We start from the raw sequence: 25078 nt of genomic DNA on the forward strand, positions 1-25078 counted from the left end.
TTAGTGGCCTCTTCGGAGACTTTGCGATTTAAGAGCCTCCGGATTGACATAACAGCTATTCTTAGAGGAGACGAATGAAGGAGGTGGGCAGTCTTCCAGTGCTGTGTTTTATGGTAGGTTTCATGGTGGCAGGCTTGGAACGACACAGGGGAGGGGGCAGATAATTAGAGCAGTTCACTTGGAGTGTAAAAAATGTCACTTCAGATGGGGGAAAGTAATGCAAAGCATGTGTTCAGTTAGGAGGGTATCTGCTAGCCTTTGACCTGCTGAATTGCTGGTGGAGCCACAGTAGGCCGATGTTTGGATCCTGTGATGCACTGTAGAGAATGACAAGGGGACAAATTTGTCCCTGTCCCCACAGAAACTCAATTTCCCTGTCCTGTCCCTGTCCCATTCCTGCAAGATCTGCCTTAACCACACAAGCCTCGAACACTTATGATTTTAATGTGTTCGAGGCTTGTGCGGATGAGGACGGAGCTCAGGCATTGGTGGAACGAGGCATTATGACATCACAATCTGAGCTCTAGAATGTTGCTACTTAGGATTTTAGTGTTTGAGGCTTGTGCGGATGGGGACGGAGTTTAGGCATTGATGGAATGAGGCATTATGACATCACAATCTGAGCTCTAGAATGTTGCTACTTAGGATTTTAGTGTTTGAGGCTTGTGCAGATGAGGACGGAGCTCAGGCATTGGTGGAACGAGGCATTATGACATCACAATCTGAGCTCTAGAATGTTGCTACTTAGGATTTTAGTGTTTGAGGCTTGTGCGGATGGGGACGGAGTTTAGGCATTGGTGGAATGAGGCATTATGACATCACAATCTGAGCTCTAGAATGTTGCTACTTAGGATTTTAGTATTTGAGGCTTGTGCAGATGAGGACGGAGTTTAGGCATTGGTGGAATGAGGCATTATGACATCACAATCTGAGCTCTAGAATGTTGCTACTTAGGATTTTCAAGTGTTTGAGGCTTGTGCAGATGAGGATGGAGCTTAGGCATTGGTGGAAAGAGGCATTATGACATCACAATCTGAGCTCTAGAACGTTGCTACTTAGGATTTTCAAGTGTTTGAGGCTTGTGCAGATGAGGATGGAGCTTAGGCATTGGTGGAAAGAGGCATTATGACATCACAATCTGAGCTCTAGAACGTTGCTACTTAGGATTTTCAAGTGTTTGAGGCTTGTGCAGATGAGGATGGAGCTTAGGCATTGGTGGAAAGAGGCATTATGACATCACAATCTGAGCTCTAGAATGTTGCTACTTAGGATTTTAGTGTTTGAGGCTTGTGCAGATGAGGACGGAGCTTGCAGGAATGGGGCAGGGACAAGAAAAGAACTTGCTGGGATGAGACGGGAAAATGAGTTCCCGCAGGGACGGGGAAAATTTTGTCATTCTCTAATGCACTTCCCACCTTCATAATCTTATGCATCTTTTTGCGTGTGGAAATTTGACATTTGCTGTTCAGCTTGCCTGGTGTGACGGTGTGTCTGATGCGCAAAAGGGAATGTGTTTTCTGCCACATGTGTATGGGTGGTCTTATGTTAGAGCTCTGACCTGCACAAGAACCTCTGCGGATTATGAGGCTATTGGCTAAGGCTCTTAACATTTGCATCTCCTCTTCCTATTGGCTAAGGCTCTTTACACCTGCATTGTGAGGTCATAGAGCTTTAAGGTTATAGAAGCATGATGGCAGATAAAGGCCAAATGGCCCATCTAGAGCATCCACTATCTCCTCCTCTCCCTATTGGCTAAGGCTCTTAACATTTGCATCTCCTCTTCCTATAGGCTAAGGCTCTTTACACCGGCATTGTGAGGTCATAGAGCTTTAAGGTTATAGAAGCATGATGGCAGATAAAGGCCAAATGGCCCATCTAGAGCATCCACTATCTCCTCCTCTCCCTATTGGCTAAGGCTCTTAACATTTGCATCTCCTTTTCCTATTGGCTAAGGCTCTTTACACCTGCATTGTGAGGTCATAGAGCTTTATGGTTATAGAAACATGATGGCAGATAAAGACCAAATGGCCCATCCACAGCATCCACTCTCTCCTTCTCTCCCTATTGACTAAGGCTCTTAACATTTGCATCTCCTCTTCCTATAGGCTAAGGCTCTTTACACCTGCATTGTGAGGTCATAGAGATTTATGGTTTAGAAACATAGAAACCTGATGGCAGATAAAGGCCAAATGGACCATCCGCAGCATCAACTATCTCCTCCTCTCCCTATTGGCTAAGGCTCTTAACATTTGCATCTTCTCTTCCTATAGGCTAAGGCTCTTTACACCTGCATTGTGAAGTCATAGAGATTTATGGTTTAGAAACATAGAAACCTGATGGCAGATAAAGGCCAAATGGACCATCCGCAGCATCAACTATCTCCTCCTCTCCCTATTGGCTAAGGCTCTTAACATTTGCATCTCCTCTTCCTATTGGCTAAGGCTCTTTACACCTGCATTGTGAGGTCATAGAGCTTTATGGTTATAGAAACATGATGGCAGATAAAGACCAAATGGCCCATCCACAGCATCCACTCTCTCCTTCTCTCCCTATTGGCTAAGGCTCTTAACATTTGCATCTCCTCTTCCTGTAGGCTAAGGCTTTTTACACCTGCATTGTGATGTCACAGAAACACGATGGCAGATAAACCATTATCTCTTCCTCTCTCTAGGAGATCTCACGTGCCTATCCCAGGCCCTTTTGAATTCAGACACAGTCTCTGCCTCCACCACCTCTTCTAGGAAACTGTTCCACGCATCTACCACCCTTTTTGTAAAAAAAGTATTTCCTTAGATTACTCCAGAGTTCATCACCGCTTAACTTCATCCTATGCCTTCTCATTGCAGCCATAAAAGCTATTGAGGTGATAGACAGGTGGGTATAGTAGGTTTTGGGGGGCTCACCATGGCCTGCAAGGGAGTTGTGGTGAGATGTTTATGTGGCACCCTTTTGGTGAAGTTCACAGCAATGCCCTGTAACGTACCCACTGTGTGGCCAGTCCATCACTTTGCTGGTCCCTCCCACGTCCAAAACGTCTTATTCCAGGCATTTTGGACTTTGATGATTTTTTGGACGAGAATGCAGTACTAGCGGTCTGGACGATCAAATGGCTGAACGTATAAATAGATGATTCTTGAAGAAAAAAAAGTATTTTTCGAGAATGGACTTTAGACACTGCCGACTTTGTACAACTAGTGCCCTAGGCCCCAAAAGGACTTAGGCTTTTTTTTTATTGTGCCGCTCCATGTATCTAAGTTTAAATCGGGCCTTAAAGCTTTTCTATTCCAAAATGCTTTCAATACCTGAAGCACTTTTCCAGCCTTCAAATGTTTTCTCACTAGACTTTTTGCCTCTCTTCTTTTCCACATTATTCACACCCTTTTGGTTTGTTCCCTTCCTTCTCCTTTACCATTTTCCCTTCTGTGTCCAGCATCTTTGTTCTGTGTTTTCGTCAGTGTATGTCTCCCCTCCCCCCCTGTTTTTAATGATACCTTTGTAGAAAAGTTTTTTTTTCTGTAAACCACTTAGGATTTATTTCGGTGGTATATCAAAATGCAATAAACTTGAAATTTCACCTCGAGTATTGCTTTTAATTCTGGTTACCATATCTCAAAAAAAAGATACAACGGAATAAGAAAATGTTCAAAGAAGAGTGACCAAAATGATTAAAGGGATAGAAATCTTCTCAGCTGAGGAAAAGCTAAAGAGGTTAGGGTTCTTCAGCTTGGAAAAGAAATAGTTGAGTTGGGAGGGGGGGGGGATATGATTGAGGTGCAAAAATTCCTGAGTGCTGTAGAATGGGTAAAAGTGAATCGATTTTTTTTAAAACTTTTTCAAAAAGTATAAAGACCAGGGGACACTCATTGAAGTTACAGGAAAATGCTCTTCAAATAAATAGGAGGACCTATTTTTTTCACTCAATGAATAGTTAAGCTCTGGAGCTCCATGCATATTTGGATTAGATAAAGGGTTTGGACAAGTTCCTGGAGGAAAAGTCTATAGTCATGGGAGAAGCCACTGTTGCTACTGTTTGGGTTTCTGCCAGGTACTTGTGACCTGGATTGGCCACTGCTAGAAACAGGGTACTGGGCTTAATGGACCATTGTCTGACCTAGTATGGCTATTCCTATGTTCTGTTTTTTTGCTTTTTGACTCTCTGCAGGCTGTGATGCCAAGTACTAGATCAGTTAAGAATTATCCATAGGTGATGATGAGCTGTGTTTCAAGAGCCTGCAGTGGTCAGCTTTGATGAATCTCATTCCCATGATGGGTTCCACCACAGGGAGCTTGGAATTGCAGCTTGCAGGGGATCTGCGATATATTTTTTTTCCCCTTTCTGCTGACAAAATTTACAGGTTCTTCCTGCAGCCCAGTGTACGAGGTTGAACTGAATCGTGAGGAACTGAGAGATTGCTAAGGAAGAAGCCTTTTGAATGAAATGTTTAGGCTCGTGAAGCATTCAGAATCAGATACTTCAAGAGGTGTAAACAGTTTTAGAAGAGACCTGTTTTGAGTGGCAGGGAAACTCTAGAAGGAGAGGTCAGACCGTGAGACTTCAAGGGGGTAAACTCTGTCGTAACTTAGAAAATATTTCTTCACAGGAAGGGTGGTGGATGCCTTCCAGGGGAGGAGGTGGAAGAAAAACCGATGGAACTGAAGAAAGCCTTCGTTGTGAGGACAAGAAAGAGAAAAGGTAGAGGTCAGCTGCAAGTGAAACTGGACAGACAGGGAAGGACCTTGTGGTCTTTTTGTGCTGTTATAGTCTGTTTCTGGGAGCTGGAGTGAAGGGTAGCACACGGCACGGAAGAAGCAAGGCGAGAGGATCCCAGTGCTTGATAATGCAAGAGAGGATTTCCAGGTAAATGGGTACTTGTGGAGTGCCACCAGTGCTGTGGAACGCTTTACAGACTTCCGCTATGAACAGTCACTGTTTCTCAAGGCTTACAGTTTAATAAAAATGTTAATGGACACATGTTAATATGCACACTGCTAAAATTCAGTTTGTTGGATTTTTTTACATGCATCTGATTAGAGCAGTCAGCATATTCCTGCAGGAAAATCCCTTTCACGGCGTTGCAGTACCAGCCAGGTCACATGCAGGCCTGCTGAACTGCACTCGGGGACCAACGCAGAAAGCTCTACCTTAGTTAACGAGCGTTCTGTGTGCATTTTCCTTGTCGCACAGTAAAGGAGAGGGTTTGCCATAACAGTTAACTCCCACGGTACACGTGGGTGCACCAAATATTAAAATGAATAGTAATGAGGTCATTAGTTATTCCTCTGCAATAGGGGATTTTTAATGCACACAGAGAAATTCCCTACCTGCTCCTTGGCAACATAGAGGGGTTAGCGGAAAGGATTTAAGGCCAGTTTTGCACTTTTTGCTTCACTGGGTGTGCGTTCAAAGAAAGTGACAGGATTAGCACATATCTGGGCATATTGTTCTATGCATAATATCAACCTTGCAAGACATTTTTGCAGGGTTATTATTTATGCACAGGAGAACATTCCGATTCATGCGCAGACGTGTGCCGGCACTTGCGTTTTCTTTGGATACGCACGCTAGCGTGCAAGTTCAGCATGTTTTCAGTTTGAGTATTCATTTGTTTCCCGCTTTATTCAAAGCGGGTCACAGCAAATACATGCACAATGCACTGACCGGCGACCAGCGTTTGGACAAATATGATAGACTTAGGGCTTCTTTTGCTAAGCTGCGTTAGTGTTTTTAGTGCACGCTAAACCCGCGCTACGTGGCTAGAACTAACACCAGCTCAATGCGCTATTCCACGCGTTAATCCTAATACGGCTTGGTAAAAGGAGCCCTTAGTTCCCATGTTTCATTTTGACAGAACTTAAAATGATATCCATTTCTCTGCTGGGAACCTCATTCATTCTTGAGGGCCCACGCATGAAAGCATGCTCGTTCTGGACACCGTCAGCCTCAGACACTTAACAGGTGGGATATAGAAGTCAGCACGGTGAACAGAATGTAGCTTTGGTAATGGAACATAAGGGACAATACTAACCATCAAACATCTTGGTGCCAATCCATCACCAACAATTTGGAACGTTTCAATTTCAACCAATGTAACTGTCACTTGTTCACTCCTCCCCAGTCGAATTTGCACCTCACTGATTTGCTAATCTTGTGGTAGAAGCCGCATGCTTTACCATTCTTGCACTGCTCCCTGCACGGCTTTCTGCAGTGACGCCCCAGTGCTGTAACATCAGCAAGACTGGGGACATTCGGGTCTCAGAAACCCCCTCAAAACCAACCAATGATTCAAAAGACTAGATTTATTGGTTACAGATCTCAATCGTAGACCCTGAAAAAAACCTTTTTACTATAAATTTTGAAATGATTTGCTATAGTTGTCCTTTATCTTTATTTTCCGTCGTTTTTCACCCACACATCCAGGGGGACGGGAGCAGGAGGGGGGGGTATATTTTTTGTTTTGGTATTATTCCTGATGGTAATGATGGATGGGGGAGGGAATTTGTAGCTTTTGTATAGATACTGATTGATTGTAAGTGCTTGGTTGATTATCATTATTTGTATATAAATTGTATTGCACTTTTTGTTGGCATTAAAAACGAAATAATGAATGAATTCATAGTCTAAACCTTGCTTATTCAATTTGTTGCTCAACTACATTCGCTACGTTTTTCTGAAAGGGGCCCTCTGAAATTCTAAACAAACTGTATTTTGTAATTCGCTGATTGTCCAGCTCTCTTCGATGTGAACCGCCTAGAAGTCGCACGATTGTGGCGGTATAGAAGAATAAAGTTATTCAAGTTATTGATTGACACTTATCTTAATTTTTCTATAATCAGCCAATAAGGCTCCAGCCTTTTGAATCATTAGTTGGTTGTGAGCGGGTTTCTGAGACCCTTTTTTCCTTGCTGTGATCCAGACTAGGGTAACATTATTACAACCAAGCATTGATTTCACCTAGTGTCATCTTTTCGTGATAGTAAGTGACATACCGCAGGGAAATGCAGCTCATTGCCATGGCTACTAGGAAATGTAAATGCGCATTGAGTTGAGTCTCTTTCAGTTGAAAGGAAGCTCTGGAATGAGAGGATGAAGTTAAGAGGAGGAATCTAAGGAAATACGTTTTTACAGAAAGGGTGGAAAATGCATGGAATTGTCTCGTGGTGGAGACAGAGACTGTGTCTAAATTCAAGAAAGGGATAGGCGGATGGGCAGACTGGATGGGCCATATGGCCGTGATCTGCCATCATGTTTCTATATTCAATGAACGAAAAACTTAAAGGACCTCATAACTGGAGTGAGTTTTAACGGCGACTCCAGAGGTTGGGAAGTAAGACCAAAGCCAGCCGGACGTCTATAGTCTGGGTCCCGTAAGTGGCAAAAAATGGATCAGGATCAAGGTTGGAGAGGGCTTTGATGGTATCTCTAGTAGTTGAGAAGTCAGACTGGTGCTAGACAGACTTCTACAGTTCGTGCTCCAAAATTGGCAGGAAGAGATGGAGATAAAGTATACCAGCATTTAATCATGACGAAATGGAACCTGTGCAGAGGGCCAGATTCAACTCTGGCCACTTTATTTGGCAGACTAGATTACTGTTACTATGATTGATTGTTTATTCTTTCAAAAAGTATAAAGACTAGGAGACACTCCATGAAGTTACATAGTAGGACATTTTAAACATATAGGAGAAAATACTATGTTCTGGACCTTGTTCCTGGAGGATATGGTAAAAGCAGTTAGTGCAGCTGAGTTTAAAAAAAGGTTTGGACAAAATTCTTGGAGGAAAAGTCCATAAACTGTTCTTAAGGCAGACCTGTGGAAAGTTACTGTTTATCCCTGGAGGGTAAGTATCATGGAATTTTGTTAATTGTAGGGACTCTGCCAGGTACTTCTGACCTGGACTGGCCATTGTTGGAAACAAGAAACTTGGCTAGCCGGACCTTTGGTTTGATCCAGTAGGACAACCTTTATGTCATGTTCACTGCACCCACAGTCTGCTCCAGGCCTTTCAGGCTTGGTTGCACTTTTGCCTCTGTGATACCGCGGTGCTAAACTTGTGGAATTAAACATCTGTAAGAACTGGAAGAATAATATGCGTAAATCTAGCTCCGTGATCTAAATATCGGATGGTCTGCTATTCAGTTTATCCATCCGAAGCATCTGCCTAGCCTTTGGCCCCTTCCTCTCCCTCAGACATCCTCAGTACTCCTTCTATGCTTTCTTGAATTTTGACACTGACTTTGACCCTGTCACCTTGGCCAGCAGGCTTTTCCGCATATCCACAACCCTTTTCATAAGCAGGAAGGCCAGCCGCAGGCAGGAATAAGATGGAGGGGGGACAGATTGGAGGGGAAGAGGACATTGGAAGATGGGATAGAGGAGAGACAAAAAATAATATGTGATAGAGAAAGCAGCCACTGGAAAGAGATACAGAAGTTATAAAGGGGGACGGTCTGGAAAAGGGGGTGATGGCAGTGAATATGGGTGTGGAAAATGAGTGAGAGATGATGTGACAAAGGAGTACATGTGGTAGAGAGGAAATGGTGGTCCCATGATTCCCATCAAAGAGAAAGAGGGTGGGGTAATAAAAGTGGAGTCACTGGAAGCCACCTAAAAAGAGGAGAGAAATTGGAGAGACCCAGGGGAGGAAAATCAAGGTCACGACGCCATATGACAGGAAGAAATATTTGCAGTTTTCTGTGAAGTATCTTGTGGCTGTTATGAGGCTTCAATGATGAGATGTCGTGTGATGTATTCGCTCACAGTGGGGAGCAGACAGCACGTGAGTTGTAGGGGAGCATATTGTCCACTACAAAGAGGTTTTCACTGGCAGGAAGTAATGGCGTTGTGAAAAGAGTTGCAGACATTGTTATGGGTTGCAGGAGGGATGTGAAGTGACTGCCAGCTGCTTCCTGTGAGGTGGCAGTGACTTTGTGGCAGGGTCGAGTGGTGCAGTCATGAGTCTCCTGCCAAACAGTGGCTTGCTGCAACAGCCTGGGGAGTTTTGGCCTTCAGAAGCATGGCGAGAACCAGTCCACCCACCGCGGTGTGTGCTTATTATGGATGTTGCTCCTTCATGTTTTGCAAGGGGGTGTAGGAGTTGTCTGCGAGGGCTGAGTCATAAATCTACTTGCCTGTGCAGTCCATGTGACTCTTTCTTAGAGTCAAAGAGTGAAATAATAATCTACCACAGATTCCAGGGATGGTGACCTCACACCCATGTGACTTGTTGAGTAGGTTTGGGTTGATGGAGAATTCCTTTCCAGCACTCTCTTCTCATTCCCTGGGCAGAGAACCATGCCGGAGATGAGGGAATTTATTCGGTTCAGCAAGGTAAATATATATCTCTTTTTCCTCTTAAATTAATTTTTACTACAACTGCTCCTTCTCATTTATCATTGCTATAGTGCTGCTTCGTTAGACATGTAAGAGGCAATCCCTGCTCAATAGAGCTAAACATGAAATGGATCTTTGCTGGGGATTGAGGTCCTGTCCTCTGGATAAATTGATTTCTCTTTGCTGTACTTTGGGTATTCTGAATGGGTTTGTCCCCAGACTGCTTTTAACACTCTCAACGTACAATGAATGAAACATTTGTGTCTGCCAATCAGCTGTGTGACTGAAAGAGTTGGTTCTGACAGTGATGGCCAATCAGCTGTGCGTATCAGAGAGCTCGTTCTGACAGTGACGACCAATCAGCTGTAAGAGAGAGCTCGTTTTATCACTAACAGCCAGTTAGCAGTGATTATCGAGAGATTGTCCACATCATTTAATCCTTATAAGGTTACCTGTTGGAACACTAGCAAGTGCAAATCATTCTGAGACTCCAGTCTGGGCTCTATTCCTTGGTTTTTGAATGTTAGCATTCTGCTCTTTGAAGTCTCCATGTTAGGAAAATCTAACTTTATTTCAACCGAACTCTCAAAATTAACAATTAAGTTAACAGGTAATGCCTGACTTACAATGTACCACCCATCTGGGCAGCAACACATGGGCAGTGTTGGAGGTGAAGGATCGTTTTTGATGCAACAACATCGAATTTGAACTGCACAGAAGAAAGGCCCGTCAATCTACTCTGTATTTTGCCCTGAAAACTTGATATGGTTATCAAGTCATTAGGACTCAAACATAAGAGAGCGAATAGAATGCTGGGTATAATCAAGAAGGGTATTACAACCAGGACGAGAGAAGTTATTCTGCCGTTGTATCGGGCGATGGTGCGCCCGCATCTGGAATACTGCGTCCAATATTGGTCGCCGTACCTTAAGAAGGATATGGCGATACTCGAGAGGGTTCAGAGGAGAGCGACACGTCTGATAAAAGGGATGGAAAACCTTCCATATGCTGAGAGATTGGAGAAACTGGGTCTCTTTTCCCTGGAGAAGAGGAGACTTAGAGGGGATATGATAGAGACTTACAAGATCATGAAGGGCATAGAGAGAGTAGAGAGGGACAGATTCTTCACACTTTCAAAAAATAAAAGAACAAGAGGGCATTCGGAGAAGTTGAAAGGGGACAGATTCAAAACGAATGCTAGGAAGTTCTTCTTTACCCAACGTGTGGTGGACACCTGGAATGCGCTTCCAGAGAATGTAATAGGGCAGAGTACGGTACTGGGATTTAAGAAAGGATTGGACGGTTTCCTGCTGGAAAAGAGGATAGAGGGGTATAAATAGAGGATTTCTGCACAGGTCCTGGACCTGTTGGGCCGCCGCGTGAGCGGACTGCTGGGCACGATGGACCTCAGGTCTGACCCAGCAGAGGCATTGCTTATGTTCTTATGTTCTTATGTTCTTATAAGTCAATGCAGCTAACAATTCTTTCTTATTGAATGAACCTTCCTTTCTTCATTAGATCAGTTCAGAATCAACGGAGTTCTAGTCTGACCAAATAAAAGAAGCATGGGCTTTCAAAAACCAGTCACAGAAATATTCAGTGAGTCCAATGGAAAGGTCTAGGCTCTGTCTAGTGGCTTTTGACTACTTGGCAGCCGCAGTACTCCATTTAGAACAGAATCCCTGAATTTTTCATTCCTGAGGAAATGAAGGTGTTCAGAGGATGTTTTCCTTTGCGTTTGCTGCTCTTTTCCCATTTTCAATCGAATTGGATCCAACATGTGAACTTCGTGAGGCGTATCTCTGTGAGTGTGCAGCTGAACAGAGGGTTTAAGGTGGGATTTGCACTCACTGTTTGTTCCAGGAATAAATGTGGAAGGTCAAGAACTAAGATATTGGCACAAAGAATGGTGACCTAGGAATAAGAGCGAAAGAGGAAAGTGTTTGCACCAATGAGACAACAAATCTGCTATTGTGAAGAGCATGGCCAATTCTAAAAAATGTTGCATCTGTATACGTTGGAGGAAAGGCGGGAGAGGGGAGATACGATAGAGACATTTAAATACCTATGTGGCGTAAATGCACATGAGTCGAATCTCCTTCATTTGAAAGGAAGCTCTAGAATGAGAGGGCATAGGATGAAGTTAAGAGGTGATAAGCTCTGGAGTAATCTAAGGAAATACATTTTAACAGAAAGGATGGTAGATGCATGGAACAGTTTCTCAGAAAAGGTGGTGGAGACAGAGACTATATCTGAATTCAAAAGGGCCTGGGATAGGCAGGTGGGATCTCTCGGAGAGAGCAAGAGATAATGGTTACTGTAGATGGGCAGACTGGATGGGCCATTTGGCCTTTATCTGCCATCATGTTTCTATGTAAGAGGATGCTAAAACCCAAGTTCTCGACATGACTTGGGTTCTCTGACTTGTGTCTGCAAAACTTTTGCAATGCCAAAAGGATTCTTTGAGAGTTGGTACAACTTTATGAGGATAACTTTATAACAGGTTACCGATTGATTGATTTGAATTTATGAGTTGCTCCCTTTTTTGAAAAAATACACCCAAGGCAGTGTAAGGCGAGGACAATGTCAAGAGGATAAGAATACACCTATTTAGAATAACAGACGGGTGTCTTTATAAAATGACATACTTTGTGATTATGTCGGCTCTCATGTTGCGTTTGTATTTTGTCTTGCACGCTTTTTTTTCCCCCGCAGTGTATATAGGGTTGTGCATGCAACTTAATTGATTACAAGGCCTTCTTAACTAATAGCCGATTATTGTATTTAATTGGCTTCTGTTAGAATTTGTGGGCACAACCGGTTGTACACATGCTATTCTGTAAGACTCGGCGCCTAATTCTTAGCGTGTGTCTGAAAAGGGGGTGTGGCCAGGAGCGTGTCAGGGTGTTCTGAAAAGTTGCATGCAGAATTACAAAATACTGCCTTACCATGCCTAACTCGGTACTGACATTTGTACCAGGTGTAAGTTGGGTTTGCGATCCACGCTAAACGCTAAACGCTATTCTGTATGAAGTGCATACCTATACCTTAGAGCAGGGATCTCAAAGTCCCTCCTTGAGGGCCGCAATCCAGTCGGGTTTTCAGGATTTCCCCAATGAATATGCATTGAAAGCAGTGCATGCACATAGATCTCATGCATATTCATTGGGGAAATCCTGAAAACCCGACTGGATTGCGGCCCTTGAGGATTGGAGTTGCCCACCCCTGTCCTAGAATGATGGCAATTGATTAGCTCATAAATCAGGGATAGGGAACTCCGGTCCGCGAGAGCCGTATTCCAGTCGGGTTTTCAAGATTTCCCCAATGAATATACATTGAAAGCAGTGCATGCACATAGATCTCATGCATATTCATTGGGGAAATCCTGAAAACCCGACTGGATTGCGGCCCTCAAGGAGGGACTTTGAGACCCCTGCTTTAGAGGATAGTGCTTTGCTCTGAAGTTTTTCAGTGGCCAAGTTTTGCTATAGTTTATAGAATTCCCTCCACTGAATATTTTGCATTTAATCGATTAATCATTATTTCTGTCTAGTTAAATAGCGCTGAATATTGGCTGGTTTGAGTTTAAAATTGGCAAGATTGAGCCAGTGGTTCTGGAGTGGTGGTCTCATGTTTTTCGGATGGGGCACCCCTGAGTATGTGACTCACTGACTTTACAAACCTTTATTCAAACCAAATACTTTTTCTTACAAACATTTTAATGCTTCAGTTTCTTTTTAAAAAAATTTTCCCTTCTGTAAAGACCTGTAAATCATCTGTGAACCTGTACTTGATATCTCTTTGGAATTCTTGAAACCATAATATCCCATATGACCACATGTAGGGTTGCCAGATTTTCCAATTGGAAAATCTGGACCCCTAGACCCGCCCCCCAGTCCCACCCTAGCCCTGTCTCCCGCTACTTGCTCTTGTCTAGCAAGGAGGAAATCCACGCATGCCTAACATGATTTGAGGAGGCTTTTCAAAACCTGGACAAAGTGCCGGCTTTTGAAAAGCTGTCCGGACGTCCTCAAAAGAAGGAGATATCCGGAGAAATCTGGACTTCTGGTAACCCCAACCATTTGGGCCTCTTAGCTGTAAATTGGCTTGAACCTGTACGAGAAATCGCCTTCATGTGTAACTCTACAAATTCAGAGAATGCAGCTGTAATTCCCCAAATAGGCCTGAACTGGAGAAATCCAGATTAGATTAGATCAGGTATGTAAAACCTGGCTTTATGCATCAAATGAAGCCCTCTCGGCACTTTGCTTGCAGCTCTTCTTGCTGAGCTTTCAGCCTGACTCCAGGTTTGGGTTTAACTAGGAGACATTTTAATAGTCCCAGAAACTCGCTTAACCTGAAATATTCCTGCCCACGGTTTTTTGTTGCTATTGTTGGTTTTAAGTGCACCAATTTGTTTTCAATGTGACTTACCCAGTCAATGCAGAATATTTGTGATGTCGTAGCGGAAGTGGCCTTACAAACTGGCTTTCTTATTACTCTTCCCACCCCCACGTGCAGCTGAGAAAACTGAGTCACATGTAGGTAGAATGACTTGCCTGAGGTTACTCATAGGTCCAGTGGAAGGACTGGCGCGACCTGTTTGCCAAATCCTCTGAACTGTTTTGCCTTGTTCAGTATAGCTTCGCTCTCCTAAGCCAGGTTTGGTACCCATAGGGGAGGGGGTGTTCATTGTTGCAATACTGGATGCGAGGAAGCACTATAGGGGTAATTCTGAAAAGTTCCTCTAAGTGCAAATTCTGTAATGCGTAATTGCCGTGTTACACGCCAGACTTTAGATGCGAGCACTTGGCTTAGCTCAAAGGATGATGTAAATGACTGTGCATAATTAACAGTATTCTATAACCTTAACGCAGAATTGCTAGGCCCGCTCCTGAGCGCCCATGCCCTTCCCTGTCCGCACTCCCTAGCAGTGGTGCACTGAGGACATTTTGGCCCAAATTCTATAAACAGCGCCAGTAATTGGTCAGCGGTAGGTACTCTACCACCGCCTAACTTGTTTTAATTGGTTCAATCAGCGCAATAATTGACTGCGCCAATTAAAAACCAATGAAAACTCCTGAGACGCACTTCTCGTGAAAGATAAGCGCCGGAAATGTAGGCCTTGAAAACTCTGGCGCCTACCATTTACATAGCCACGATTCTCCGAATGGCGCCGTTGCGTGATTGACACTGTTTTGAAGGCGACTGCCAGTAACGGCATCATTTAGAGCAGTGGTTCCCAAATCTGTCCTGGGGGACCCCCAGCCAGTCAGGTTTTCAAGATATCCCTAATGAATATGCATGAGAGAGATTTGCATATAATGGAAGTGACAGGTATGCAAATCTCTCTCATGCATATTCATTATGGATATCTTGAAAACCTGACTGGCTGGGGGGTCCCCCAGGACAGGTTTGGGAACCACTGATTTAGAGAATATGTTCCTTTGTGCTAGGGTTAGAGCAGTGTCTTGCAAACTTTTTTTTTTTTCTAGCTCTTGCAAATGTTTTTCGTGGCACTGAATTTTGGACACCTGGCCCCCCACCCTGTACTGCCCAGATCCCCCCCCATTCCACTCCCAGCCCAGTCCCCCTCACAAAGCGTCATCTCGTCTTCCCTGAAATTGGGGCCGCATCTAGAGGGCCTCTGAGCATGTGCAGACATCGATGTGATGACATCGCACGCAGGCGCGAATTCCTTTATGTTCAAACTAACGGAGATTTGGAATGCAATTCCATTTATGATAAGAGATTTAAATTCTTTTCAATTATTCCGTAGAACACTATTTTCTAAGTATCTACAACCCGCTCCTTTTAATTTCCCTCACTGTCATTTCAATGGGGTCCTTCTACTAAGGTGCGCTACTGATTTAATATAATGTGCGCCTTAGCATATATTTTATTTATTTATTTATTCCATTTGTGCGTTGTACATACCGATACAAGCTCTAGGCGACATTACCGAGGAAGGGGTTGGAAGAGGGTAGGGAGGACTATGGAGAGGAGAGAAGCATGTCGAATATTTCATAGAAAGGAGCACCATCTATGGAAATGATCTCGAAATGAATTAAAGGAATCTGTAAAAAGGAATAAAAGGGAGGAACCGTTAGACAATAGAATGTTTACATGTCTTCATTAGGTGCAACTTTCCCAGCTGGGGATAAAATTATTTAGTTATGCAGATGACTTTACGATCATTATCCCATTCGCCACCTCTCTCTCGGAAGTTACCCCTAAGGCAACAGAAGCACTAAATTTGATGGAGCAATAAGAACATAAGAACATAAGAACATAAGTAGTGCCTCTGCCGGGTCAGACCAGAGGTCCATCCCGCCCAGCAGTCCGCCCCCACGGCGGCCCAACAGGTCATGACCTGCCTTAATCATCAGAAGGGGCCCCCTTGCCCCCTAGGTTTCTCATCGAAGTCCTATCTTCCCATCAATGTCCTAACCCTCCGGCCTTGCACCTGCACGACCTGGTGAGCTGTCTATACTTATGCAACACCCCAGTGGATGAGTGAATTCAGAAAAAGCAAAATTCTTCATAGCTTCATCACACCCGCTTGACACTAAATCATCACGGTGCATCAATAAACTCAGTTATCCTATTCAATCTGCTATGAAGGTATTGGGTGTAACATTGGACCAGAACCTAACCGTGAAAGAGCAGGTGGACTCCTTGGTTAAAAAGGGCTTTTTCACTCTCTGGAAGCTTCGGTCCATTAAAGCGTATTTTGATGCTTCATCATTCAGAATTTTGGTACCATCCCTTCTACTGAGTCAACTTGATTGCTGTAATATCGCCTATTTGGCAATTTCCCAGAAGAACTCGTGGCGATTACAACTGGTTCAAAATGCGGCGGTCAGGCTAATTTTGGGGTTGAAGAAGTTTGGTCATGTAACGCCTTCCTACCGACTTCTGCATTGGCTGCCGATGGAAGCACGAGTGAAGTTCAAATTTGGATGTTTTTGCTATAAGATACTATTCGGATTAGCCCCTAAATATATAACTGACCTTTTCTCTTTCTCAACCAACAGACATAAGAGAAGCTCACACTCGAATTCTGTTTCTCCACCGGTTAAAGGATGTAAATTTAAAAAAACATCATCAACATCTTTTCTCACATCAGGCAGCATTATGAGGTAAAGACCTGGAACAACTTATGCCTACTACTTATGGGGAATTCAGGAGACACCTAAAAACACATCTGTTCCTGAATCCTGAAGTATTTAGGGAACTGACTTGACAATCTTATTCCACAATAACTGATCTCTAGAGCTGTTAATCACTAGCTTTTAACTTTGTTAATTCTACTCAATTTGTAGCATCTTTTAATCATTATAAACCGCATAGAACTTCACGGTCCTGCGGTACAGAAACTGTTGTTAGAATTCAGTTATAAAATAAAAAGAATAGGGGTAAAAACAATGGAATAAAATTTAAAATAATTCATGAACGGGGAAAAAAAAAGTCTGACAGAAGTCCAATTTCCTGAAGCAGTTCTGTTGCTTCAGCATATTTTAAATAATCCCAACAGCAAAAGTCCAGACGGGACAGATATCAGCTTGGGTTTTGCAGCTGCTACAGCCTCGACTCATCATTTCCAGGCAGAAGATGCACAGAGATAGAACAATCCAGTGACGGGACGCACTGCTCTCGGTGGGCGGCGGGATGCTCATGGGCAGCTCCCGAAGAATGCAGCACTCTGCCTCCATTGGATAACCGGGAGGAGGAGTCCACGGCACAGCCCCACTCCACGGATCCGGAGACACCACCAGCCCCTCCTAGGCAACAACTAGCAGCGATCGACCATCCCTCCACTGGTCCCGCCTCCAGCAACGGTCTCACCGCAGCGATCTCCAGTCGCCACACGCAGGTAGGAAGGGCCTCTGCTGAAAATGAACCGTCCCAGGCCTTTAGGTTACTCGACTGTTACGCTGTGATTCTATACGTGTCAAACTCCTCCTATCTAAGATGTTTTCTGACTTGCCCGAGTGAAAATTAAAAGGAAAAAGTACAGAACCCTGTAAAACTATGAATAAGGTAGATGAAAGGAAGAAAATAATACCAAATAGAACTAAAAACTTCAAAATTTAAAAGAGAGACCCTGAAGCCGAAATCTTACTCTGGCAGCATTCTAGAATTTAGCGTGTGGTAAATCGACCCCTAAGTTTTGGGCTTTATTTCTCTTCTACTCCTTTTTCTAATGTTATTTGAGATTATTGCTATTTTAGTTCATGAGCGTTAACCGAGTCGAGATGCCCCGGTTTATAAACTTAAGCTTTAGTTTAAGTTTAGTCATGACGTTGATATCTGCGCATGCTCGGAGGCTCTCGTGTTGGCAAACATTTACAGAGCTGCGCCGGGAGGACAGAGGGGAGGAGAGGCGCAGGCAGCGACAGACTTGCGTACACGTCATCTATTCGTGAATCGCTGGCGACGAACCCAGGATCTGTTCGTGGCACGCTACGGTTTGCGATACACTGGTTTAGAGAATCTCAAATCAGTGCAGTTGCGTGCCTACGTACAAAATTGTGCCAGTTGCTACCAGATAACTTCAATTAGCACCTGATTTAACAATTAAATTATGCATGTAATTGGCGGTATTCCTTTGCTCTCAGCGCGCAACATTATAGACTTAGGGGGTATTTCTTCCTGCGAGGTATGACTTATAGAATCATTTATTTAAATGTGCATCTTTCTGAGGATTTTGAGGTTTTGTTTTAAAATCCGGGTATTTATGCTTCGAGAAGGGATGGCCTTCCATGGATAAAGAGGATCATCCGGATAAGCTGTTTCTGTTAGGACAGGATGCAGTTAAAGGCGCCACCGCACTGTAGTATGCGTTAATAGGGGCCCTACTGCTGCCTAACTTAATTGTTTTAATTGGCGTGATAATTGACCACGTCATTTAAAACTCGTTAAAAAAGTAGGTGCTGAAACCGTGGCTAAAGTAGGACGCCTATTGGCACCTTACACTGAAGTGGGTGTGGTTAGGGGAGGATCTAAGAACTTAAGATTAGCCTCACTGGGTCAGACAATGGTCCATCTAGCCCAGTATCCCATCTTCACGGTGGCCAATCCAGGTCACAAGTACCTGGCAAAAAATCAATTAGAAGCAACACTCCATGCTTCTGATCCAGGGCAAGCAATGGCTTCCCCCATGTCGGCCTTAAAAGCAGATTATGGACTTTTCCTCCAGGAACTTCATTAAAACCAGCTACGCTATCCGCTCTTACCACAACCTCTGGCAACGCGTTCCAGAGCTTAACTATTCTCCAAGTGAAAAAATATTTCCTCCTATTGGTTTTAAAAGTATTTCCCTGTAATGTCAAGAGTCCTCTAGTCTTCAAACCCGTAGGCTAGAACGCAGGTATATGAACTTCCTGGTGGGAGTATGTGGTGCAGTGGTTAGAACTACAGCCTCGCACCCTGAGGTTGTGCGTTCAAATCCCATGCTGCTCCCTGTGACTCTGGGCAAATCATTTAATCCCCACCCCCCATTGCTTGAGTACCTGAATGTAAACCACGTAGACCATAAGTGATATATAAATATTAAATAAATAAAATTGACATGGAAGGCTGAAACAACCTTTGGCAGAAAGGAAGGAACCGTGCGTTTGTTGACTCCTGCTTCTGTGATTCTGAGAAAGGATAACTCCAAGACTCTTCTTGCTGAGACGATCGCTACTAGGAACATGGTCGTCACAGCGAGGTCCAGTGATGCCGGTTGCAGAGGCTCATACTTAGGCACCGTTAGGCGGGATTCACTAAAGACCCTGGCCTACATTGCAGACACCTCAGTTTCTGCTAAGTTCCGTCAGCTGTGGTTCTTTAAAGAGCGCCTAATTGTGATTGACATGCAGTTTTTGTAGGCGGCTGCCGATTTGAAGAATCTGGCCCTATGTATTCACATGTGCTTTCAAGGTAGCACATTTTAGGATATCTAGCCTTTAGTTTGAGAGGGTTATGATTGCACTGGAAGGCTCACCTACCCCATGTCCTTGCTTTCTTACACGGATTGTTTCTGAAGCAAAGATTCAGTTCTTGCGTCTTGACCCACTTGGAAACTTTGGTCCTTGTATTCACTAAACCCTGAGGCAAGTCTTTACCCTGGTTCTCTGTAAACATTTAATTGTCTTGTTTGTAAGCTCTTCTGAACAGTGGCTTTCTCTTCTGTGTTCCTCTACACTGCTACACACACATTGGAGCACTATTTCTGAGTTTCATAATGCTAACGCTCTAGATGACCCTCAGTAAATTGATAAGAACATAAAATTTGCCGCTGCTGGGTCAGACCTGTGGTCCATCGTGCCCAGCAGTCCACTCACGCGGCGGCCCTTTGGTCAAAGACCAGCGCCCTAACTGAGACTAGCCCTACCAGCGTATGTCCTTGTTCAGCAGGAACTTGTCTAACTTTGTCTTGAATCCCTGGAGGGGTTTTCCCCTATGACAGACTCCAGAAGAGCGTTCCAGTTTTCTACCACTCTCTGGGTGAAGAAGAACTTTCTTACGTTCGTACGGAATCTATCCCTTTCAACTTTAGAGAGTGCCCTCTCGTTCTCTCTACCTTGGGGAGGGTGAACAACCTGTCTTTATCTACTTTGTCTTGATTCCCTGGAGGGGGTTTTCCCCTATGACAGACTCCAGAAGAGCGTTCCAGTTTTCCACCACTCTCTGGGTGAAGAAGAACTTCCTTACGTTCGTACGGAATCTATCCCTTTCAGCTTTAGAAAGTGCCCTCTTGTTCTCTCTACCTTGGGGAGGGTGAACAACCTGTCTTTATCTACTTTGTCTTGATTCCCTGGAGGGGGTTTTCCCCTATGACAGACTCCGGAAGAGCGTTCCAGTTTTCCACCACTCTCTGGGTGAAGAACTTCCTTACGTTTGTATGGAATCTATCCCCTTTCAACTTTAGAGAGTGTCCTCTCGTTCTCTCCACCTTGGAGAGGGTGAACAATCTCTCTTGACTGACATTAAGTTTAATTATTGTAGATTTTGAGGTGCTTTGTCTGCTTTGGCTGGCAGTAACAGTTTCTGTGTGTGTGTTGTGTTGATGGCATGCATCTCCCTGGGAAGCCCTGGGTGCTCCAGCTGTTCAGTGAGCAGGCTGTGAAACAATACAGCTCCTTTTTTTTTTGAAAGGCAGTGAATGGTGCCCCTGTATCTGTCCACCACTGCTGCGTCCTTGCCACCAGTTTAAGGGTCTCCTTGCACATAACAGTCTGAGTCATTCCAGCTTTAACTGTGTCCCTTCTAGAGAAAGCTGGATCTTTGGCAGATTATGAGATCAACGGAAACTCAGATACATCATTGCCCTAGGGTTCATTCATTTGCTGATCCAATAGAACAGTGGTTCCCAACCGTGGAGGACCACTAGCCAGTTGGGTTTTCAGGATATCCCTAGTGAATATGCATGAGAGAGATTTACATACCTCTCACTTCCATTATATGTAGATTTTTCTCATGCTTATTCATTAGGGACTGGCTGGTGGTCCCCCCAGGACAGGGTTGGGAACCACTACAGTAGAGATCATTGCAGCCTTACGTTTAGCTGAAACAAACGTATTGATCAGAATGAATTCAATGCATAGAAAATGAACTTTATTCTGTATTATTAGTGGTTTCCAAGTGTGTGATTTCAGAGTCCTTTATATTATTTATTAGAAACAGATAATTTTTAAAAATTGATTTTGTTGGCGATCCCTTTCTCTCTGGAGGTAAAAAATTAAAGATCAGGTTTTATGGTAGGAAGATAAAAACCGGTTGTGTAACCTACCACAGCTTTCAATGGGTGGAACGAGATGGCGTTTTTGTAATTACGTACTTTGACGAGCCATAAGCTGGACTTTATTTTAAAATATAGGATGATATAATCCACCTTGACATTTGATTTATGGAAGACATTAAAACAAACGCACACAAGAAAGCATTTCCCCCATTGGATTTAATTTAATTATAGATATATAGTCCAATTAATCATAATAACAACCCCAGGCGGAATTCAATAAAAATAAACACCTTTGACAATATCTGTTAATTACTTCCATCACATATTCACTTACACAAGGAACTCCCTCGTTTCAATAGCGAAAGGATACATACACCAGGGTATTTCATGAAAAAATCTCCTAACCGTAAAATCGGCCAAAGTAATGTTTTTGAGTCGCTATGAAAATCGCTCTGGTTGTAGACTTAACAGCAAAGAAACCCATTCCCACAATATTTCTTTTCTGCCGCGTCAATGAATGAAACCTTTTGGGCGAGGGAAGTGCGAATTGCTGCCGATCTTCCGAACGCAGTTTCCACTTTGGGATATACCAACACAGCCAAGCGGGCGTAGAAAAGAGAGATCCACAATGAAGAACCTTAAAGATAGTTACAAGGTTAAACTAACTGGCCTGTAAAGGCAACCAATGTAATTCTATTAAAAATGGAGCTGAGTGATCCCAGCTTGAGCCCCCTCCCCTAAAATAATAATAATAATTAAAAAAAATCACATTTAAATCATACATTTCTTGAAAGAACAATAAGACTAGATCTACAAACAATAATTTATATCTAGTCCACATTATTGGTGAATTTACCTTAAATTCTAAAACAGTTTCACAATAAAACCCTAAAATCAATTTTGAAGAACTTGTAATCTGGACAGTTGATAATCAGATAATCTCAAATCTTCACCATTTTCTTAAAACGCAAGGAATTTCCTCGCTGTATTGGACATCTTCCCTAGTCCTTCTAACCGTGAAGAAGAGGAGGCAGCCAGTAGAAACATTTTGGGCTGCGTCCTTTGGTTTTATCTTTTGAGCCATAGACCACTTTGAATTTGTTCATAGAAAACGCCCTACACGGGGTTCGCGGAGATTTGACTTTCCATCTATCGAGGGATGTGTTTACAAATGATTCTTTGGCCGGAATATGGGATAAACATCTTGGTAATTTTCTATGAATTCCAACACCTATCTGGCATTTAGAAAATTGTTAAAAACATTTTTTAACTAAGAGATTGTAATTCACTGTGAATGTCCAGTAGTTTTACTCTGTAAACCGTACAGAACTGAGAGGGGGCTGCGGAATACAGGCATATTATTATATGTTATGTTAGTAAAGCTAATGTTTGTGTGTGCGCATACACTGGATATGAGCTCTAGCACGCTTGCATACATGCATATCTCCATTCTCACGGAGTTTGTAGGTGGGAACACAAATGGGCGGAGTCTGGGTAAGGTATGGGTGAAGCACAAAGCCATCCAAATAATTGATTTATTTATGAAGAGATTCACCCTTGGTGTACAGCTTGATTTAAACTTAGAATTTTATTAACAATGCTAAAATAATCAAATATAAGGAAAAATACAATCAATGAGGTAAACTTGGAGATGGCAAATTGATTCCAAGTAATAAGACTAACATGAAGCCTTATCGGAAATCTAAACATTTAACAGCACTGTAAAACAATGATACCACATAATAGACAATATGGAAGAATATTGACTAACAGAGAAAAATGAAGGCAGATCAAGACCATTTGACCTCAAATATAAACTGAGATTTTTGGGCCCCAAAAAAAGGCTCATGGTCTCACGAGACTGCCCCGGGAACTTGTGCAGCCATTTCTGCTCCTGCCCCACTTCTCTGCTAGACCACCCAGGTTCGGAAGGAGTCCTGGAAGCGGATTAACAGTTGGCCGGGACAGGACATGGGAAGGATCTCCTGTCCCGGCTCACCGCTGGACCTCCAGGGTTTAAGGCCTGCAGTAGGCATCGGAGGCTGGGTGCAGAGTTGGGCAGGAACAGAAGGAGGAAGGGAAGGAGGGCTGGGTATAAGGCAGGGAAATTGAATATAATGAACATAAGACTAGCCTTACTGGGTCAGACCAAAGGTCCACCAAGCCCAGTAGCCCGTTCTCACGGTGGCCAATCCAGGTCCCTAGTATCTGGCCAAAGCCCAAAGAATAGCAACATTCCATGCGGAATCCCCAAGGAGTAGCAACATTCCAGAGCTGAGATTGTGATGTCATAATGCCTCATTCCACCAATGCCTAAGAGCCAACCTCACTAGTGATGTCACAATGGCTTGATTGTCCTATACTAGGCTCACATAAGACCGTAAGAATAGCACTACTGGGACAGACCGACGATCCATGAGGCCCAGTATCCTGTTTCAACAGTGGCCAACCCATGTCCCAAGTACCCAGCTAAATCCCAAATAGTAAAACAGATTTTATGCTGCTTCTCCTAGGAATAAGGAATGGATTTCCCCAAGCCATGTCAATAATGGTCTATGGACTTCTGTTTTAAGAAATTATCCAAACCTTTTTTAAACCCTGCTAAGTTGATTGATTTCATCATATTTTCCGGTAACGAATTCCAGAGTTTAATTACACGTTGTGTGAAGAAATATTTTCGCCGGTTTCTTTTAAGTATGCATGCCCCCTAGTCTTAACAGTAAACTGGAAGGCAGAGGATCAAAGAGAAATCATAGACTGGATAAGAAGTGATGCCAACCACAGAAGAACAGGGGTGCAACTCTTATGTTCTCATGTGAGCCAAGTTGTGACATCACTGATGAGGTTGGCTCTTAGGCATGGTGGAATGAGGCATTATGACATCACAGTCTCAGCTCTGGAATGTTGCTACTCTTTGGGATCCTGAGCTTGATGGACCGGTGATGGGACAAAAGCGTGTCAGACAAAGCCGCGCCAACATTTCGGCATAGACAATTGCGCACAAGACTCCAGCACGCCACTGTAAAAGTTAATTTTAAAGAGCTCCGAAGGGGGTGTGGGGGGATTAATACTGTTCACGCTGCTGTTGGGGGGGGGTGTGGGGGACATTATACAGAAAACTTAACTTTTTCCTAAAAAATCGGGAAAAAGTTAGGTTTCCTCTATAATGTGGGGTTCCAACCCCCCCTCCCCAACGGCAGCGTGAACACTATTAAGTAAACTGGGGGGGTTCCCCCCTCACACACCCTGTCAGAGCTCTTTAAAATTAGCTTTTCCGGCGGCGTGCTGGAGTCTTGCACCCAATTGTCTGGGCTCAAATGTCAGCGCGGCTTTGTCCCACGTGCGAATGACTGTGAACCTGATGGACCTTTGGTCTGTCCCAGTATGGCAGCTCTTATGACATAGCAGTTTACATACAAAATAATAAAACATGAAAATAGAGAAATAATAGGATTATATCCAAATCAGAATAAAAAGGGGGAAAAGAGTTTCTGCTCATCTGCCCCCCCTCAACCTCTTATTTAGATGAATGACAAAAATGCCTTTAGTGTGCGTAAATCCAGTACCTGCCCCCTCCCCAGGGTCCAATCTAATGTCATGTCAGAACTAATGAAGTTCTAGCCCTAACCCTGTGTTGCCCATAGGAGCCAGCGCTGTGTCCAGCGAGAGCCAATTTGGAAAAGTTGCCTTTGATCTTGCCGCAGGGACCGGCATAGAGCATCTGCTGCTGTTGGGGTGGTTGGTTTTGGTTTTTTTTCCTGTGTTCCCATTTTGGTCTGACTGCATAAATCCCGACTTGAATCTGAAGTTGTCAGTCCACTTCCTTTGTGGTTTTGAGTCTCCTAATTCCCCTTTCCTGATCATGGGGGGTCCCTTGCACGAGGGGGCAGCCTGGCTGCCCTCTCCAGTCTGTGCATGAGCAAAGAGGTTCGCCCTCCTTTTCGGGTGTGCAGACCCGGCTTAGTAAAGCCTTCTCAGCTAATGCATGCAGTGATTGTGTAGCGTTCCTGATCCA

The 25078-nt window shown here is 43.7% G+C and overlaps 1 protein-coding gene across 6 annotated transcripts in view; it reads left to right on the forward strand.

Annotated features, from left to right (window-relative positions):
* TNK2 (tyrosine kinase non receptor 2) overlaps positions 1 to 25078 on the forward strand; it is a 139136-nt gene that overhangs the window by 21159 nt on the left and 92899 nt on the right. For 2 of the 6 annotated variants that reach the window (XM_033958345.1, XM_033958342.1), the window contains one exon: positions 4602 to 4858. The exons of 3 other annotated variants lie outside the window; for them this stretch is intronic. The gene's annotated coding sequence lies outside the window, so the exon portion shown is untranslated. The remainder of the gene's footprint in view (positions 1 to 4601; positions 4859 to 25078) is intronic. One more of the 6 variants, XM_033958344.1, reaches the window with a different exon arrangement.

This window comes from Geotrypetes seraphini, chromosome 9 (assembly GCF_902459505.1).
Source record: "Geotrypetes seraphini chromosome 9, aGeoSer1.1, whole genome shotgun sequence".
Taxonomy (NCBI): Eukaryota; Metazoa; Chordata; class Amphibia; order Gymnophiona; family Dermophiidae; genus Geotrypetes; species Geotrypetes seraphini.